Source organism: Sminthopsis crassicaudata, chromosome 2 (genome assembly GCF_048593235.1).
Source record: "Sminthopsis crassicaudata isolate SCR6 chromosome 2, ASM4859323v1, whole genome shotgun sequence".
NCBI classification, from domain to species: domain Eukaryota; kingdom Metazoa; phylum Chordata; class Mammalia; order Dasyuromorphia; family Dasyuridae; genus Sminthopsis; species Sminthopsis crassicaudata.
In genome coordinates, this window is record NC_133618.1 from 424,376,233 (window position 1) to 424,396,485 (window position 20,253).

The 20,253-nt window shown below is 42.8% G+C and overlaps 1 long non-coding RNA gene across 4 annotated transcripts in view; it reads left to right on the forward strand.

The window, feature by feature from the left end:
• LOC141557002 (uncharacterized) overlaps positions 1-20,253 on the forward strand; it is a 177,609-nt gene that overhangs the window by 13,248 nt on the left and 144,108 nt on the right. For all 4 annotated transcript variants that reach the window (XR_012486680.1, XR_012486683.1, XR_012486681.1 and 1 more), the window contains exon 2: positions 11,315-11,731. This is a non-coding gene — a long non-coding RNA (uncharacterized LOC141557002). The remainder of the gene's footprint in view (positions 1-11,314; positions 11,732-20,253) is intronic.

The following is a 20,253-nucleotide window of genomic DNA, read 5'->3' on the forward strand; positions in this document are numbered from 1 at the left end:
CATTCCCCTTTGGGGTCTCATACAAGAAAACAAAAGAAGAGGGTCTCCCTGGTTTGGCAACTCTTTCCCACCTGGGTGTAAACGACAAGGTAAGGGAGGAGTGAGGAGCCTAGAAGATAACAGTGTAAAGCTAGGAACCCACCACGGAGACTTCTCAAAAGCAACAGAAATAGCTGGGCAGGCTCAGGGAGACAGCAGCCAGGGCTGCTCTTTGCACCATAGCTCTTGAGCGAGTAGGTATCCTGACCCAAGGCATGGGGAGGGCTTGTGTTTCTCAGGGTGTAAATAAAAAACTGTTGGTAAATATGGTTTGGTGGTTGCCTTGTTAGAGAGAGCATGTCAGAAGAGTTACAGGGAGCTGGCCACAGTTCAGACATCTTCCAGGAACACAGCAAACAGCCACATTTTACTAATTATAGCTAAGGAAAACACTCTGAGATTACAGCTAAATTACATTAAGACATAACTTGCTGGCAGGATCTCAGCTCTATCTCTCTGGCTCAGGTTTCAGCTGGGCCCTGCAGTTGCATGGGAGGGTGGGGGTAGGAACCTGGGCCAAGGAGGAGGCTGGGCAGCTGCTTCACGCCTGTCCCCCTAAGGGCCCTAGGCACCACTCCACACAGGGCAGTGACTGCAAAGTCTCTCTGGGAATCCCAAAAAAGTTGCATCCTCTTTCTACCATGCTACTTCGAAGGGGCAGCCCCCCCTCTCCTGGGGACTCAGAAGGTGTCTTGGAATGGGGGGGGCGCTACATAGTGGGGATCCTTCTTTTCCCTCATAATCTGGGGTCAGACTTTAGGAGGTTCTAGGCTGGTGTTTTTAGAATAAAACAAAAAACTCTTCCTTGTTAGTGGTAGTGTTTTTGTGACATTACCTACCTGTTTTTCTTTTTTTATTCTCTGAACTGTACCTGCTGGATTTTACTGGAGAACATGAAGGTTCTGAGGAACGGAGGCAATGTTCCTGAGGAAAGATTTTTTTTGTTTGTCCTTTCAGCAACAGAGGCAGCAGCAGCAGTAGTTCCTCCTCAGAGAACTCTCCCATTAGTATTTTAAGGCAGCTTGGTGTCTAAGTAGGTGGTGTTAAACTTGGAGTCAGGAAGACCTGAAATTGAATTCTAATTCAGATATTTATTAGTTGTTTGAACCTGATTCAACCACTTAACCTCTCTGAGTTTCAGTCTCCTCATCTGTAATGTAGGAATAATAATAACATTTACTTCACAGGGTTGTGAAAAAACACCAATAGAGCTTTGTAAGTCTTAAGGTCTCTTCATTGTAGAGATGAAGGAGTTCTTCAAGTGTGATGCAAGGGCACTGAGCGATTCCTGAGTCTCTTTCAGGGATCTGAGAATTCAAAACTATTATCACAATTCTACAATCTTAGTTTCTAACCTGGTAAACATTAGATGACATACTACGTAACTTCTTGGGATCCTCAATCATTTTAAAGCAGGATAGGATCCTGAGATCAAAAGTTGAGAAGCTCTGAGAGGATTTGGGTAAGGGATAACATCTATTTAATGCTTTCTGTCAGGATCATGGGAACATCCATGTAGGTCTGGAAGGGATCTCTCCAAGGATTCTAGATCAATAGCTGGAAAGGACTCAGAGACCCCTTTGCTCAACCATCTCATTGTAGATTAAGTGGCTTGCTTAAAGTGGCAGATAGGAGAATCAAACCAAGGCCTTCTGAGTTCAAATCTAGTCCTTGTCCAGGATAGATAGAAATTTAAAAAATGCTTTAAATGAGGGAGTTTGGGATTTCGCCTAACAACTATGCTTTGTTTATAGTTAGGCAAGGATTAAATGGGACTCTGGGTGTTAGGCTCTGCTGGTTTGTTGCTGACCTAAGGATGCTTTGATGGGACTGGATTCATTATTACCTCCTTTCTCCTATCTTCTACCCCCTGGGGTTTCCATGAGGAATATACTTTTCTGGTCTTCCCTCCTGGGAACTCTCTCCAGAATACTCAGCAGAGGAACCAGGGTCTTGGCAAAATGCCCCCTTCTCAGTCCCCCCCATCAGAAGAATGGTCAGCTGTTCCCTCCCCCAATCTGTCCCACCCCCAGCCGCTGGGGGAGTTCTGTGATTGATTATCTGAGGGCAGAGTTTGGCTAGCATCCTCAGGTTCATGTCCAAGAGAAATACCCGAGTCTGTGTCCCACCCCTTGCCAGGCAGAGTCTGAAGCCTGGCGGCTCTGTCCTGGGCCCCACAGATGTTGGGAGGGGAGACAAGGGCACTGTGTGCTGCCGGGGTGCTGGGGCCACGACCCGGTCCCCTGTTGGCTGATCCATCCCAGTCCCTGCTGGGGAGTTGTTTAATACACTCTCAGGCTGTTTGTGCTCATGTTTACAATTCAAGTTTTTCATTATTTGATGTTATATTTGGCCTTGGCCTTCAGATTCTGTTTGCATGGACTGAGACCTCATGTTAGGCAGGAGCCAAAGATGTGTCTCCATGATGGGTCTTCAGTTCCCCTCCAATTCCTGTCCTGAAATGAAAAGGGAGAAATGAGACAAGGAGAGGGAGACACAGCTGGACTGAGGGAGACAGAGCTGGGCTCAGAGAAACAGAGATATGGAGACTGTCTAGAGAGGAAAACAGGAGATGAAAATGGAAAGAACACAAGGAAGTGGGAGATAGAGGAGAGGAAACATATAGAGAAAGATACAGGGAAACAGAGGTGAGGAGATAGATTGGGGGAGATAGCTGGGGATATAATGCCTTTGGAAGTTTTTCCACAGGAGGTTTCCTCTATCTTTCATTTTCCTCCTTTTATTTTTCAATTAACAAGTATTTATTTTCTCTCCCTCCCACACAGCCCCAATTTAGAAGAAAAAACTCCCAAACCAAATCTTTGTAACAAATATGTATAGTCAAACAAAACAAATTCCCACATTGTCAAAGTCCAAAAATGTGTGTCTCATCCTGCATCTTAAATTTTTCCAGAGCAACGACCATTCTTTTATTTCAATCTCCTTTTCTCAGATATTTGGGAAGAAAGACCTGGAGCACCTGAGAAGGGTTAGTCAAGGGTAGCCCAGCATCCTTTCCCCCCCTTTCCTTCTCTCCTATAAACCCAGCTCCCTTTGTTCTGCCTTGGAGCATGGACTGGTAGCATCCCTCGGCTTTGCCAACAGATCCAGTCTCACAAGAATCATAGACTTTTAGGGTAGGCTGTAAAGATGCTCTTTCATCTCTCTGTCTTTGTACAGATCATTGTTGCCTATGCCTAGAATATGCCTCCTCACTTCCATCTCTTGGAATCCCTAATTTTCTTCTAAATCTTGTTTCAGTGCTACCTTCTCCGCGAAGCCTTCCTTAATCTCCCAACTTGTGAGTATCTCACCCACAAGTTACCTAGTATTTATTTCTATATGTTATATAAATGTGTATAAACATACACACAAAACACACATACATTTATATACATGTACATACGCTCTAAACTAAGCGCTTGGAACTGGCTCCTAAAACTGAGGCTAAATTATCCCTTAGAGGGAGATGGGAGGCTAGAGAAGGGCTCTGAAGTGCTAAGGACAGGGTGGGAAAGGCTGTTAATGTGAAGAAGGCCTCTTTTAACCATACTTTTAACCCAGACTGAGAGATCTGGGGACTGGGGTACAGCCTTTTCCTTTAATTTTTCAAGTGTTTTTTCCAGGAAGAATATTTCCCCCAGAATCCCTTGGGAATAAAACAAAGAGAAAATAACTTTTAGGGGGCAGGAGTTGGGATAGAATAGTTTAGGGAATGAGAGCTGATCTATGCTTCTTTAGGAAAAGATGAGTAAAACCCTACGTAAGAGTTGGAAGTCTAGCTCTTTAGGGTCTCTTATAACTACCTCCAGCCAAGTACTTCTTGCTATTCTCTCCAGCCCCATTCCCTCCTTTTAGGGGAAGGGAACAATCCATGGGGAGTGTATGTCTGTGTATAGAGGGCTGAGATGCTAAGGGGAATTGTGGAAGGGTAAATCTGGGGAAGGTTGCAGAAAAGGGGGCTGCTTTGAACTGCTGCCTAAGGCAGTCCGAGGTAGAGGAGAGCCCCAGGGAGATTTAGGGGAAGAGGGGCTCCATCTTGGCCCAGGCAGCCTTCGGGAAATACTGGGTGGTCTGATTCCAACAGTGCAACCTGGAACTGATTGTGATTTGAACATACTTGACCCAGGTGAAAATCTGCGATTTCTGCAGGAAAATGTCACCGTGCTGGCAGCAGGGAGCCGGCTTTGACTGTAGAACTCGCCTCTGATTTCTGTGGAAAACAGCAGGCTACTCCAGCCAAACCACAACATACTTTGCCTTTTATGAACCCAGTGGTGTTGAGCATGGCCCCCACCCCTTGCCTCTTATTGTTAAGAGGAGCAAGCCTGCTTGAAGAGGGACAGGTGCTGGACTCTGGGGAATTGATTCTTCAGCCTCCACCTGGCTCTTCTTAGGGGGTGACAGAACTTCTAAAGGGGGGCAGTCTATAATCATTATGTATGACCAGGTCAGAAAGGAGTAGACTCACAGAGTGTAGGGGACAATGAAGGCCCAGGGCTTCCTGGAGGATAGTAATAGGGTATTAATTAGTTCTTCACCTGATGCATTGGGAAAGAACATGGATTTTCTGTGGCTTACTTCCCAAATTTTGGAAATGGACATGGGTACTCCCCCATTAGAGGAGATCTTTTTTAGTCTTAGGGTGGAGGTAGGGGGGACTTCTGCAAGTCTTATATGTCTGATTTTGCCAGCAATTCTGGATGTGACTGTCAAGCTTCCAGAACCAACCTTTCTGAAGCTATGAGATTATCCACTCTCCCAGAGATGCTCCCAGAAAATGAATAGAGAAGAGAGGGGAGATGATTGATTTTGGGTGTTCAGGTCAGACCCCCCACAGCATGAGGATGTTTATAGAACAGAAGCAGCCATCTGTCCAAACCTCAAGACCATCAAAACTTCCTGAGTCCCTCATCTAGTCCACGGTACTCTGCAGTCCTCGAAAAGACATAATGGCTAAAAAGCTCCACAAGTTGGGCCAGGAGCCGGTTCATCAAGGCTCAGCTTCCCAGATGTTGCCAGCTGTTTGGAGGCAGGTGAAGGTCACCTCAGGCCATGAAGCCTGGAAAAGCTGACTGTCCCCATCTTGGCTGATCCCAACCAGCTTCAGCAGGATGCCTTCCTCCACTCCCAATTGGATCCCAAGGAAGGGGCTCCTATAAGGCCATTGATCTCCCTCCTGTCTAAAGGGGTGTTCTAACAAGCTGTTTCTCCCTTTTCTCTTTAAGAGGGGTCCACACTATAAATTTGAACCAGATTTCCTACCCCCCCCCCCATTTCACCTGGCTAAAAATAGCCCTTGCATAATTCTACAATTAAAGGCTTCTTCTGTGAGGGCAGACGTCTGTTCTCTGGCCTTCTGTAGCTCTTTGCCTCTCCTATTTGACAACATTTGATTTCACTTCACATCTGTCAGTTCAGTTCCATAGTTTGCTTGCCGCTTGCTGTGAGTTCACGTTCCCAGTTTTCGGTGCTCAGCTGTGTTTAATCGCAGGGCCTCTCAGAGAAGGTCATTATGCAGATTTGAAACAGGAGAAATCCTGGTGCTCAGCATCTGGGAATCCACCCCTCAAGTGCTCTACATCTCAAACCCTCCCCCCCTTCTCCCCACCACGCAGGAGGCAGCAGCATTGATTTCTCTCATCCAGACCTCCATAAGGGGAGTCCTGGCCAGTCCAGCAGACACAGTGGAGGCAGCTCTGTGGAATTGGTTGCCCCCTGGAACAACACTGTCTCCAGATGAAAAGATAGCACTCCGTCTCCCCAAACTCTCCAGTCACCAGAGGAAGGTGATCCTGGGTGGACTCACTGAGAATACTAAATGGGAACAAGACTGAGCAGCCTTGTGTGTTGAGTTGATGTTGTCTTGGGTATTTTATGGAATAAAAAAATGGGGGAGGAACCCCTAGATTTGGAGTTTAAATCCCAATTCTGTGACCTTGGATAAGCCCTTCATCTCACTGGACTTCAGTTCCCTTACCTATAATCTTGGGCTACACCTGTAGCTGAGAAACTGATGCTGAAAGAATGACTTAAAATCATAGTAAATAGGAGTTTGGGCAGTAAAGTGGCATAGTAGCCTAGAGTCAGGAAGACTCTTCTTTCTTTGTTCAAATGTAGCCTCAGCCACTTATTAGCTGTATGACCCTGGACAAGCCTCTTACTTAACTCAGTCTGCCTCAGTTTCCTCATCTGTAAAATGAGCTGGAGAAAGAAATGGCAATCCGTTTTGGTATCTTTGTTAAGAAAATCCCAAATGGTGTCAGGAAGAGTTGGACACGACTGAAAATGTAAAAATGGGTGAACAACAACAAATAGAACTTAGCACTTGGACTCAGGTCTTTTGGCTCCAAATCCAGTGTTTTTCCATTCTGTGATGCTGCCTGTTCTCCTGATAGTTCCTACACTCTGAAGATTACTAGCCTCCTTTGTCTTCATTCTTGTCCTCAGTCATAGCAAGCTAACTGTCAGTACCTTGGTCTTACAGACCAGAGGGAAGGCTATTATGGTTAATCAATGGGACCCCCATTCAGTCAATAAGCCTTTATTAATTCCACTGTCTTCAAGATGCTGCCATGGGATTTTGAGGATGACAGAGAAGGAGGAAACATCATTTCTACCTTCCTGGTCCCAGCCTTTCCTTAACTGGTCTCTGTCCCAGGGCCTTCCCTTCCTAGTCATTCTCAGTGCCTGGGAAATCACCAACATCTTCTAAGCCAATTTGAATTAATTTTGCAAGTGAAATTTCCTGTTTGAAATTCAACATTTGGTTGAAGCCAAAGGAGCTGCTGCCTTGGCTTTGCAGCCAACCTCTCCCTTCTTCCTTCCTTTTCTCCCTCCCTCAGTAGGTCCCTACTGTACTTCCTGAGCTCTGGAGACATTGGGGCAGGGAGTGCCTCTCTGGTCCCATCCCTCTTGGTCTCCACCCTGAGCCTTCTTACCCTGCTTTGCTCCACTTGCTGGGACAGACAGTTCATCGCTTCTTTCCTTCTTACCCAACCTTTTTCTCTGTCCCCAATTTTAGAATGACACATTCCATTGTAACTGTGGATGATTTGTGTTCGAACTCCAATTCTGTTACTTATTCTTTGTGTGACTATGGCCAGGTCCCAACCTCTCTTTTCATATCTGAAGCATGAAAGGATTGCTCTCTATAGTCACTTCCAGCTCTATGACCCTATCCATGATTGTAATTATCACTGTTTTTCAAAAACTAACCAGGATTCCATTCCACTTTCCATAATAAGGAAATGCTAATAATATCCTCAATGGACAGACTAATTTGATGTGACTCTCATTCACTGTATTTTCTGTATGTGACACTCCATCTCTCCGCTTCTCTGTCTTTTAGGGGTTGTTTCCCATGTCTGGAGTCCATTCTCTCTTCCCTCTGCCTCTTGGAACTAACAGTACACTTCAAGATTCAGCTCAGGTGCTATTTCCTACTTGAGGCTTTTCCTGATCCCTCTAGGATCAGAAGTGGGAAATCTCTCCAGCTTTTTTCCTCCATTACTCTTTTTTTGCCTTGTCTGTATGAGTGTAGTTTTCCCCCAGAAGTTCTTTGAAGGCAGGGTCGATTTCTTTGTTTATCACTGTACCCCAGTGCCTAGCACAGTGTCTGGCAGTTAAAGAACATTTATTAAGCAACTTATTATGGTGCTGGGGACACCCACATAGTGAATATTTAGTAAATTTTAGGTGGATTGAATAGATCAGAAGCACAGAAGGGTTTAGAGTCTTGCCTAAGTCATATAAGAGTCAATGGCATTGAATCCAAAGCCATTGACTTTCTGCTTGGGTCTTTCTCTAGCCTAATCCAAGTTGTTTCATCCAACCTATGGGACACCCAGCTTTAGATCTCAATGGATGAGATGTTGTTAAGTGAGAAGCAAACTAGGAGTCAAGAGGTCATTCCCCTGGCTCATTCCCTGTCCTGCCCTCGATTTCTCACAGAGACCAATTGAAGAAGGTTCTTTATGGCTTTGGGGGATTTATGGCTAGTGGCAGCAGTTTGTTCTGTCTTTAGGACAAGCCATTCCCTCCCCAGCAAAGGACACAAGGGTAGTGTGAGCCACCCAGGGAGCTGCCTCCCACATCGCCCCTCTGTCCTCACCTACCCATCCCCACAGCCTCCAAATGGGATCTCCAGCTGCAGCGCAGGGGGCTGGCCATCCACTAGACGCCAAGGGTGCAGAAGTCCTGGCCTAGTTTCCCTGTCTTTATTCTGTCCTCCTAACTGACTCCCTCACTCTAGGGATAGACTGATCTAATTTTGGATTTAGAGGAAGAAGATTGGAAGGGCAGCTTTGGGCCTTCCATCTCCAGTGACTACACAAGGAATATCATCAATGTTCTTCAGAAGGGTCAAAGGATCAGAAAAGTCAGTTTTCACAGCCTAAGTCCTACCTCCTATGAATTCAGTTCAATAAACCATTGTTAAACACCTACGATGTGCAAGACACCATGCTAGGTATTGGGTCATCTCTACCTTTAAGGAATTTACATTCTACTTTGGAGGTCGGATGGGAAGCATAACAGATTCACAAAAGAATAAATCAGTTCAAAGTAATTTCAAGATGGAGGAAACCTTAGTAACTATGAGGGATCAGTTAGGGTCTCTTGTAGGAGTTGGGCCTGAACTAGGCTTTAAAGGAAGGCAGGGAGGGATTCATGCTGCCTCTTAGAACTATCTCCAGTCCACAGGAATCTCTCCTTCCTCTTCCAGAATATTTGCTGTAGTCCTGTCACTTGGCAAGGATGACCTCAACATTTTTTGCAAGACTATTACCTCCCACACACTGGTGTCTTTATTTGCTCATATCTACCTGATTTTAGTTGTTAGTTTCCTAAGGGCTGGGATCATATCTTATCCTTCTTTGTAATCCTAATTTGGATCCCTCCTTGACTAATTGCACATAGTAAGCAATCAGGAAATGCTACTTGATAAATTGACTTGACTGATTGAAGTTAAAACCTTTAACCAGAGCCTTTGGAGAAGGCTCAGGCTGCTGTCAGAGATGCTAAGAGAGGTGGAACAATCATTGTTGATAACAGTAGAATTTGTAATTGTGTAAAATAAAACCAGAATTGGGTGGGGAGGGGAGTCAGTAGAGTCCTTGTAGTATGATAGTCCTTTTCTTGTATCTCTCCTTCCCCCCTTCTCACCTCTTACACTCTCACATAACCTCTTAAGGTGTGTTTAGGATGAAAACTTGGCTCTTAAAGCTGGTTGCTGGGTTGTTTCTCATGTTAATTCCTGGTGCATTTCCTAAGAGGAGGCCAGCCACTGGGCCAGCCTCCCAGACAGACCTCTCCCTCAGCACAGTTGCTACATATGCAGAACACGTGCCCACAGAGTGGGCCACAGGAGATCCTGTACACATGCACACGTGCACAGGCACGTGTGTATATTCATCGAAGTCTGCCTCTTAGTGCCACATGGGGAAATCGCCACTTCCGATGAGGGAGCTAAGTGCAAGACTTGGGAAATGTGTTTCTCATTCACTTTCATGAGACATGAGATGATCCAGGGGAGAAACAGTAGCCAGGCCCAGATGTTTTCTCCTGTCTTCAGAGGGAGAGAAAAGCAGGCTGGTCGGAGTGCAGAATATCAGCCCCCTCTGGATAGAGGACATCAGGGTATAAGGATCCTTCCTGGCCATACGCCCTCTCTCATCTCGGAGAAGAGGGACCTGTTGAGGTGGAGAGAGAGTGAAAGTCCATCCTGGGGCAGGAGGCATGAAGAGGGAGACTGGGTGATAGAATGCAATGGATCTCTCAGGGGAGATTTGGTGAAGATACATATGAATGTGTGGAGAGGTTACATAAAGAAGAATCAGAGAGTTAGGGAGATAATTTTCTTAGCTGGAAAGGATGGGAGATTGGGGGTAATCTCCTGACTTTCTTCTCTAGATGTGGCCTCCACATGCTCTGAATGGGTTGAATGGTTCTGCAGGTGGATTCTCAGGTCACTAATAAGTGGTATGTTTTAGAGGTGCTGAGAATCACTTTTCCAAATGCTCAGCGGTCTTCAATGTTCCATGCATGGTATTCACTCTCCATTTCAACCTGAGTCCTTTCCAAATTCCTGCTTGTGAAAGAGGGAGAGATGAGAGAGGGGGACAGACACACACAAAGATAGACAGACAAAGACAGACACAGAGAGACACTGAGACAAAGAGAGTCTGAGATAGATAGATAGAGAGAGAGAGAGAGAGAGAGAGAGAGAGAGAGAGAGAGAGAGAGAGAGAGAGAGAGAGAGAAACAGAGACAAAGAGAGCCAAAAAGATACAAAAAGAGAGAGCCAAAAAGATGGAGATAGGCAGAGACAGACAGGGACAAAAGAGAAATAGAGATAGAGAGAGAAAAAAAGAGAAGTGAGAGGAAGAGAAAGAGAGAAAAAGTAAGAAAGGAGGAACAGGGAGAGAGAGAGGAGAGAGGGTGGGGGTGGGTCGGGGACAGACAGAGAGGGGAAAGGAGAGAGCCGGGTAGGTTGGCTTTGCGGGAAGTATGGGAGGAGGCTTCTCCTCTCTTCTGGGCTGGGAGCAGCTCCCTTTCTGGAAAGATTCAGGGGCCCCCTGGGTAGAGGTCAGGCAAGCAGTGAGGCTGGATGGTGAGAGGTGGGAGTGATGCTTGTGCGTCCAGCCCCACGGTGCTGCTGAGGTGGCCTCCAATGACTCACTGGCCTCTTGCCCCAGCAACTCCTCGTTCCCCTCCTCCCAGGCCCACCAAAGGAACAGGGAAGGGAGGAAAACTTTCTTAGGCCAGGAGGGGCTTCCCTGCCCTTGGACCGACTTCCTGCCGGAATCTCGCCCGGCTGCGCTTGCTCCTCTGCTTCCCCTCATCCTCTGGTCCTTTATTACATGACTTGTCTGGGCGGCTTAGGTCAGTCCGTCTGAGCTTGGTGCCAACAAGGCCCATGTGAATCTTTCATTCCCCTTCACAGGGGTCCTCTGCCCCCTCCCTCCACCCATCTGCCTCCAGTTCCCCTCGACAGATCTAATCCTGACCAGCACGCCTCCAAAAACGTGTTGTAGGAAACAAGAGAAACAGAAGGGAAATTTTCCCTGCCGCTTAGCTCTACCTCTGGAAACCTGTGGGACCCAATGCGCCCTGAGATCATTGGCTCGGGTTTGTTTTTCTTGGGAAGACGATGCAGTAATCAGTTTAAATAATTCGCAGGGATCGGGGACTTTCCGTTCTTGTCCCCCAGGTACAGATTTCTTTTCCCTCTCATTTCGTTTCCTCCCAACGCCCTGCTTTCATTTCTTCCCAGGTTCCGGGCTGGAGTCAGGTGGAGCCTAAGAGTCTTCGGTCCCTGGGATGCTCCGGGGAGGGAAAGCATCAGCGTGGACCGTTTTGAAGAAGAGCGGCTAAGAGCGTCGCCCATCCCTCGATCAGCCGGTTCTCCTTTGGGGGATGACAGTGGCTACCTTTACTACGGCCTCCACTCCCGCAAGGGCTGTCGGGTCCAGCGCCAGGAAGAGTGCGTGTGTTCTTCGGGAAGAGTGGGCCTCCACTCCGTCATTCAGGGAGTGGAGACTCCCAGCTGAAGAAACTGACCCCCGGCTGGGAGAGCCCTCCAACTCTCCCCGACGCTCCTCCGCCAGAGCTCCACCCTCGGCGGTGTTTAGGGCTTTGATAGAGACCGAGAGGCACCGGAAAATCCCCAAACGAGGCATTGCATCGAACGGTAACTTGATGACGGCCAGGGATGGGGAAAGCTTGGCTGGGCTGGTGCAACAGGAAGTGTTAGGTTTCAGGGAGAAGGGCCACAACGTGCTCGGGGCCTCTCGGACCTGCGAGCGGTGCGGAGGGCTGGGGCAGCCGAGGGCGGCAGTGACCAGGGTCTAGATGGCCTCAGGCCTTCCTCTGCTTCCGCCCTGCTTCCCTTAGCGGGTTTGGTGTGTACGACGTGCTTTATGCGCACCGCTGTCGAACATGAGGCAATGCAGGGACACGGCGCTCTCCAGATGTCCGCTTGGCTGACCCGGCCTTCTCCCCCCTCCTCAGCATGCTGAGCCACTGCGCAGAACTGCCAATGAGGTCCCCTGGGGTGCTGGGGAGGATTGGCTGCCTCGGCTGGCCTCTTCAGCCTGTTTCGCCAGCGGGGAGGGCCGGTGTCTCCCCCACACGCAGACAGCTGGTTTTATAGCTGGGGTGGGAGAAGGATTCAGCTGGAGCCCTGTCTGCTTCCAAGGAAAACACAGGATCACTCTATCTGCCACTTTAAAATGGGGTGGGGGGCTGGTGAAGTGAAAGCTGACAATCCTCACTCTTGGGTCCAAGAGCAGCTATGGGTTGGAGGTCAGATCTCAGGAAAGCTCGGATGTGGATCACACCCAATTCTCTCATTTCATCTCAGACAAGACAGCCTCAAGTAGGAGCAGCAATCACCCTCTGCCAATGCTGAATAGTGTGAGAGGGGTAACTAAAGATTTTCTGGACCCGTGCAGTGGGAGCCATAGTCAGGGAGCTAAATCAAGACTCACCCACGCCTCAGTAGGGAAGCCAGGGTGTAGTGGAAAGAATAATGGGCCCAGAGACAGAAAAACTGGGTTCAAGTAGTGGCTCTGTCACTAATGTTGGGGTAATATTGGGTGAGTTACGTCTATGGACCTCAGTTTCCTCAGCTGCAAAATGAAGAGATTGGAGTATATGAACTCTGGTGTCCTTTCCTACTCGGACATTTGATCCTTTCTCTTGTGAATTCTGCTTGGTAGGAATCCCAACCTTAGAGATCCTTAGAGAGAGCCAGTTCCTGAAACTTTCTCCCAGTCCTTGAGTTTGGATGGTTAGGAATGAATAGGAGGAATATTGCTTCTTCAGGCCTTCCAGTTTGGAGAGTGAGACCTGTGAAGTGGTTTAAGGTTGGGTGATAAGAAGCAACTAGTTTCCTGACTTCAGCATAGCTGATAAGTTACCCAAATTTACAAAATCTGGAGGTTCAACTGAGACAGAATTTTATAAAACAAGCCATTCCCCAATGAGATCCCAATCTTTGAGGGCCAGAGTCTTATCCCTTAGGATCCATAGTTGAAATGATCATGGAAGTTCACAGGGGATAAAGAGATAGCCTGGGATAGTATATATTGGGGGCAATATTATCTTAATTCAATTTCTTAATTCATTTTTAAAAATCAATATGTGCATACATATTTAGACAATTATCTTGCTGCACAAGAAAAATCAAATCAAAAAGAAAGAAAATAAAATGCAAACAAGAAAAAAGAGTGAAAATGCTATATTGTGATCCACACTCAGTCCTTTCTCTGTAGATGCCTCTCTTCATCACAAGATCTCAATTCCTCAATTCAAAAACAAACAAAAACACTGTTTTTTTTCCCCCTCTTTAAATCCTGATTCTTGTTTATCCTGGTATAGGGATAGGGAATGGAAGAGCAACCCCTTTGGCCACTGCTGTCTCCTTTGAGCATAGAAGGACAAATGAGTCTCTTTTTTTCTTGTGAAGAGTTCTTTGTGACCAGAGGCAAGATATAGGTTGTACCAAGTGTGAGTAACAAATAAGATAAACTAAAGACCCTAGGCAAAGTTGAGCTCAAAGATTTGGTAAGATGAGATAAATGAGAGGAATAAATGAGAGAAATAAAATACAATATATCTAATTCAAAAGAAATAAGATAGCTAAAAGGGGGAAGGGTAGAGTAACATTGTATATTAAGAAGATACATTAATTTGAAGAAATCCAGGAACCACATGGGAGAAGCATTCTGGATAAAATTTGGGTGAAAATTACTGGGAGCAGAAACAGAAATGTACTCATGAGAGTACTCTACAAGCCACCTGAGCAGAAGGGAACAGGCCACACTCTTAGCACAAGACATGATATAGTGGCCAGAAAAGACTTCAGTTATTCAGACCTTCTGAAATTCTCTGTGCCCTAAGCAGAATTTCTTGACCTGACTTAATGATTTTATCCTTTGAAAAGTGAAGGAATTATTAAGGTAAAATTCTATTTTAGGTATGATACTCAACATAAAGGAAGAACTGGTTGTTGGACTGGATTTTATGGTAACCTTATGAGAAAGTGATTATCCAATCTTAGAATTAGAATTAGAGAGGAAGAAGAAATCTGGGAATAGATTGACATGTACTTTAGACTTTAAGGAAGCAAATTTGAAAAGGTTCAGATACAAGATACTTAAGACCTATGGCCAAACATTTTATAGCAGAAGAAACTTAGGAAGAATGGGAAGCTCTCAGTAATAAAATTCTGAAGACATGAGGATAAAATTTTCTAGAGGGGAAATGGAAAGTTTTCTAAAGAGAGAGATATGGATGCATAGGGAAATATCAATCACCTTGGAAATTTATTTTTAGCTTTTTATTTTCAAAATACATGCATAGACAGTTTTCAATATTTACTCTTGCAAAACCTTGTGTTCCAAAAAATTTTCTCCCTCCCTTCCTCCTCCTACCCCTTTCCTTCAATAGTAATCTAATATATACTAAACATGTGCAATTCTTCTATACATATTTCTATAATAATCATGTTGCACAAAAAAATTAGATCAAAAAGGAAAAAAATGAAAAGAAAAACAAAAAGCAAGTAAACAACAACAAAAAGGTAAAAATACAATACCATGATTCATACTACACCCCCACAGTCCTCTCTCTGGGTGCAGATGGCATAACAAGTCTATTGAAATTGGCCTAAATCACCTCACCGTTGAAAAGAATTGATCATCACATAATCTTGTTGTTGTGTACAATGTTCTCTTTGTTATAATCATTTCTCTTAGCATAAGTTAATGTAAGTCTCTCCAAGGTCTTTCTGAAATCATCCTGCTGATCATTTCTTAAAGAACAATAATTTTCCATAATATTCATTTATCATAATTATTCAACCATTCTTGAACTGATGGGCATCCACTCAATTCCTTGCTACTACAAAAAAAGGCTGCTACAAACATTTTTGCACATGTGAGTCTTTTCCCCTTTTTTATGATTTTTTGACAGGCCCAGGTAAAGACACTGCTGGATCAAAGGGTATACACAGTTTGATAGCATAGTTCCATATTGCTTTTCAGAATTCACCTTGGAATTAAAAAAAAATTATAGAAATTAAAATCTAGGGCATGTAATATAAGCTGAATGCAAAAATGTGGCAGGATTCATTAAATAGAGTACCAGAGAAGTAGAGTTTAGAATTAGCTTAGTGGAATGTTAGGACAAGGTTGTCTTTCCTCTTGACTGAGAGGGGAATTCAGATTGTTGTGGGCTTAGGAAGTACAACTAATAATAATAATTAGGTGATGGAATAGGTAGAGCACTGGATCTGGAGTCAGGAAGACTCGAGTTTAAATATGACCTCGGGCACTAATTAGCTTTGTGACCCTGGATAAGTCACATCACTTTTGTTTTCCTCAACTTCCTCACTTGCAAAATGAAGATAATAATAACATTTAGTCCTAACGTTATGGGAGGATCAAAAGAGATAATAATTATAAAGTGCTCAGCCCCATACCTGGCACATAATAAACACTATAAGATACCAATAAGCTGTTATTACTATTTTCTAAGCAAAAAGTATATTGCTAAAAAGAAGAAAATCAAAGATGGAATCAAATCACTGCTTGGGTGGATGAGATATTAACAGCCCCTGTCCTTATAGTCATCTTTTAGGGGAGTAATACCTGTTGATATTGGAGCATCCATGCTTTCTTTTCCTGCCCTATCAATGATATCTTTTTTCCCCAAGTAGTATTTTATTTTTCCAAGTACATGCAAATGAGATTGTCAAAGATCATAAAAAAGAAAATCACAAACATTGTAGGGGTTTTAGGATATCAGACATACTAATGCATTGTTGGTGGAGCTATGAATTGATCCAGGCAATCTAATGCCATTCCCAGAAAAATCACTGCTAACTTAGCAAAACCACTATTAGACCCATACTCCAAAGTGATCAAAAGAAAGAGGGAAAGGACCCATATATATAAAACTATTACAGTTTTAAAAATATCATTATAGCAAATAACTGGAAACCAAGGGGATGTTCTTCAATGGGTGGGTGGATGACTAAATAATTTATGGTTTATGAATGTAATAGAATACTATTGTGCTGGAAGAAATGACAAAATGGAAAGATTCTAGAGAAATCTGGCAAGACCTGCATGACCTAATGTGGAGGGAAATGAGTAAAATTGGAAGAACAATTTGTACAATTAATATAGTATTATAAAGAAAAACAAATCTGAAAGACTTAAGCACTACAATCAATTTAACAGTTAACCACAACGCCAGAGGACTGATGATGAAGTATGCTATTATGCACCTCCTGACAGAATGATGATGGACCCATGATACAGAATAAAATGTACATTCTCAGACAATATGGGAATTTGTTTTTCTTTATTTCTAATTGGGGTAGGAGAGGGGATAGAAATAGAGGAATTTTTAAAAAAGATAAAAAGAATTTATAGTTTATTTAAAACAAAACAAGCTGTAAATAATAGAGGTCTATACTTTCTGGCAATATTCTTATGTGAAAATTACCACTTTATTTGAAGTTTGTTGATTCAGGATAAAAATTAAACAAAAAAAGAAGAGATCATATAAAATTAATTTTTTGACAGAGTTACTAGATCGATATACTCCTGGAATATTATAGCCACAGTTTACCTAGGTTTTAGCTAAGTATTCAATAAGATCTCATATACAATTTTTATGGAAAAGATAAAGAGTTGTAGATCAGATGCTAGTAGTTTCAAAACTGATAGAGCAGTTGAATCCCTAAAGTAGCCACTGATAGTTTGATGCCAACTTGAAAGGAGATGTCTTACCAGTACAGTTAGTTCCTTAGAGATCTATACTTGACCTTGTGCTTCTTAGTCATTTTTTATAAATGGCTTGTATAGAGGATTACACAAAGCTGAGTGGGATAGCTAACTCTTTGGACTATAGTCAGGATTCAAAAATATCTTGACAGGGTAGATCATTGAGCCAAATCTACTTGGATGGCTTTTAATAGAGTTAAATGTAAAGTCTTATGCTTGCATTAAATATTAAATTCCATAAGCATAAGATGGAGAAGATCTGACAAGATAGCACTTTGAAAAAAAAATCTCAGATTTTTGGTAGACTGCAACTTCAATATGAATCAAGCATATAGCATGGTGGCCAAGAAAACTAATGTGGGGGCAGCTAGGTAGCACAATGGATAGAACACCAGCCCTGAAATCAGGAGGACCTGAGTTCAAATTTGGTCTCAGACACTCAGATACTTCGTAGCTGTGTGACCCTGGGCAAGTCACTTAACCCCAATTGCCTCAGCAAAACAAAAACAAACAAACAAACAAACAAACAAAAATACACACACACCAAAAAATAAAACAAAAAAACTAACCCCCTCAAAAGAAAACTAATGTGTCTTTAGATTACATTTAAAGGCTCAACATTTAGTGTGAAGGAAGAGATTGTTTCAGTATACTTTGCACCGATCAGACTACATTTGAAATATTGCATTCACTTCTAGCCTTATAGGGGCATTCATGGTTAGCAGACATGATCTGAATGAAGAATAAGCAAAGGAGAAAGGAAACAGGAATCAGGATGGCGATCTAAGGTTGTGTATTTGGGCCAAACAGAATTCACAACGGGTAATGTTGAGAAAGGCAAGAACATTTTTGTCCAGAAGTGTGCATAGTACACTACATTTTAGGAAGTTAGTCAATACATATTTATTAAGATCTTTGATGTGCTAAGAGCTGGGGATACAAAGAAATTCAAAAGTTCCTGTTCTTATAGAGTTCACAATTTAATGGAGGGACAACATGCAAACAATGATATACACTCAAGCTATATAGAATAACCTGGAAATTATCAATAGAGGGAAGGCACTAGAATTAAGAAGATTAGGAAAGTCTTCTTGTAGAAGATAAGATTTTAGCTGGGACTTGAAGGAAGGCTAGAAAGTTAGGAGATAAGGATGGATAGCATTCCAGGTATGAGAGATAACTAGTAAAAATGCCCAGTCAGAGTAGGTCTGTATCCCAAAGAGATAAAAAACAAAAAAGAAAAGGACCTAGGTATATACAGTATTTATAGCAACTCTTTTAGCTGGCAAAGCTATAGATGACAAAGAATTAGAAATTAAGGAGATGCTCATCAATTGGGGAATGTCTGAACAAATTATGATATACAATTGCAGCGGAATATTACTGTGCTATATGAAATGACAAGCAAGGTTCTCAGAAAATCTGGAAAGACTTAAATGGATTGATGCAAAATGAAATGAGCAGAACCAGAATACCATACACAGTAACAGCAATATTATACAATGATCAACTTTATTTTTTTATTTTTTAAAATTAATTTTATAATTATACATTTTTTGACAGTATATATGCATGAGTAATTTTTTTTTATAACATTATCCCTTGTATTCATTTTTTCCAGATTTTCCCCTCCCTTCCTCTAATCCCTCCCCTAGATGACAGGCAATCTCATACATTTTAGATGTGTTACAGTATAACCTAGATATAATATATGTGTGTAAATCCAATTTTCTTGTTGCACGTTAAGTATTGGATTCTGAAGGTATAAGTAACCTGGGTAGATAGAGAGTAATGCTAATATTTTACATTCACTTCCCAGTGTTCCTTCTCTGGGTGTAGTTGTTTCTGTCCATCATTGATCAGCTGGAAGTGAGTTGGATCTTCTTTATGTTGAAGATTTCCACTTTCATCAGAATACATCTTCATACAGTATTGTTGTTGAAGTGTATAGTGATCATCTGGTTCTGCTCATTTCACTCAGCAAATGATCAACTTTAAATGACTTAGTTATTCTCAACCATACAATGATAACAAATAATTCTGAAGGACTTATGGTGAAAAATGTTACCCATCTCTAGAGAAAGAACTCAAGAGAGTCTGAATGCATATTGAAGCACACTTTTAAAACTTAATTTTTCTTATTTGTTTTTTTTAAATTTGTGTTTGCTTTCACAATTTGAATATTATGGAAATGTGATTTACATGACTGCACATGAATAATTTATATAAAATTTAAATAAATTTAATTTAATTTTAACAATTTTAATGAAATAAAGTTAAAAACTTTTAAATGATTAGTCAGGAGATAAGTGTCTTACTCAAGGAGCATCAAAGAGACCAGTGTTACTAGGTTAAAGAATACATGGTTAGGGTGGGAAGTGGAAAATGTGGTGCAGGTAAAATGTAAGAAGACTAGAAAGTCTGGGAAAGGTGATTATGAAGGGCTTTGAATGCCAAAGGATTCTATATTTGGTCTTGGAGGTGATAGAGAATCACTGGCGTTTATTGAGTAAGGGGTGTGTGTGTGTGTGTGTGTGTGTGTGTGTGTGTGTGTGTGAGAGACACATGGTCAGACCCATGCTTTAGAAAGATCACTTTGATATCTGAATGAAGGATAGACTGGAATAGGAAGAGAGATACCAGTCAGGCAGATCAACCAGCATTCTATTACAATAGTTTGGGAAGGAGGTGATAAGGTTCTCATACAGGCTAGTGGAAGTACTAAAGGAGAAGTGGGATGGTGGGTAAGAAATACTATGAAGTTAGAAATAATAGCAACAGATTATCTACCAAGGGGATGGGGTGTGGTATTGGTGGTACAATAGAGTAAGGAATCAACGAGTTGAGTATGACCTAGATTTTGAGCCTGGTGACTGAGAGGTAAGTACTCTCAAAAGTGACAGGGACATTAGGGAAAAAATGAAGGATTTTGGCAACAATAAGATTAGTTTTGGACATGTTGAATGTAAGATGACTATGAGACATCCAATTTAAGATGTACAATAAATAGGCAGTTGAAGGCTAGAATTGAATAAGTAGATATGGGAAACCAGAAATGATCATTGAATCCATTGAAACCAAATGAAATAATATAGAGGGAGAAAAGTGGGCCCTTGAAAATAGCCTTATGGGGCATTCATGGTTAGCAGACATGATCTGAATGAAGAATAAGCAAAGGAGAAAGGAAACAGGAATCAGGACGGCAATCTGAGGTTGTGTATTTGGGCCAAACAGAATTCACAACGGGTAATGTTGAGAAAGGCAAGAACATTTTTGTCCAGAAGTGTGCATAGTACCACACTGTTGAAAAGGAAGGCAAGTACAAGATTGAAACTAATCTGAGTGGACTCTTTGGCTGAAAAATTGGTCAGACTCCAGGATTCTCTTATGCAAATGCCAGCAAAAACAAAGGTGT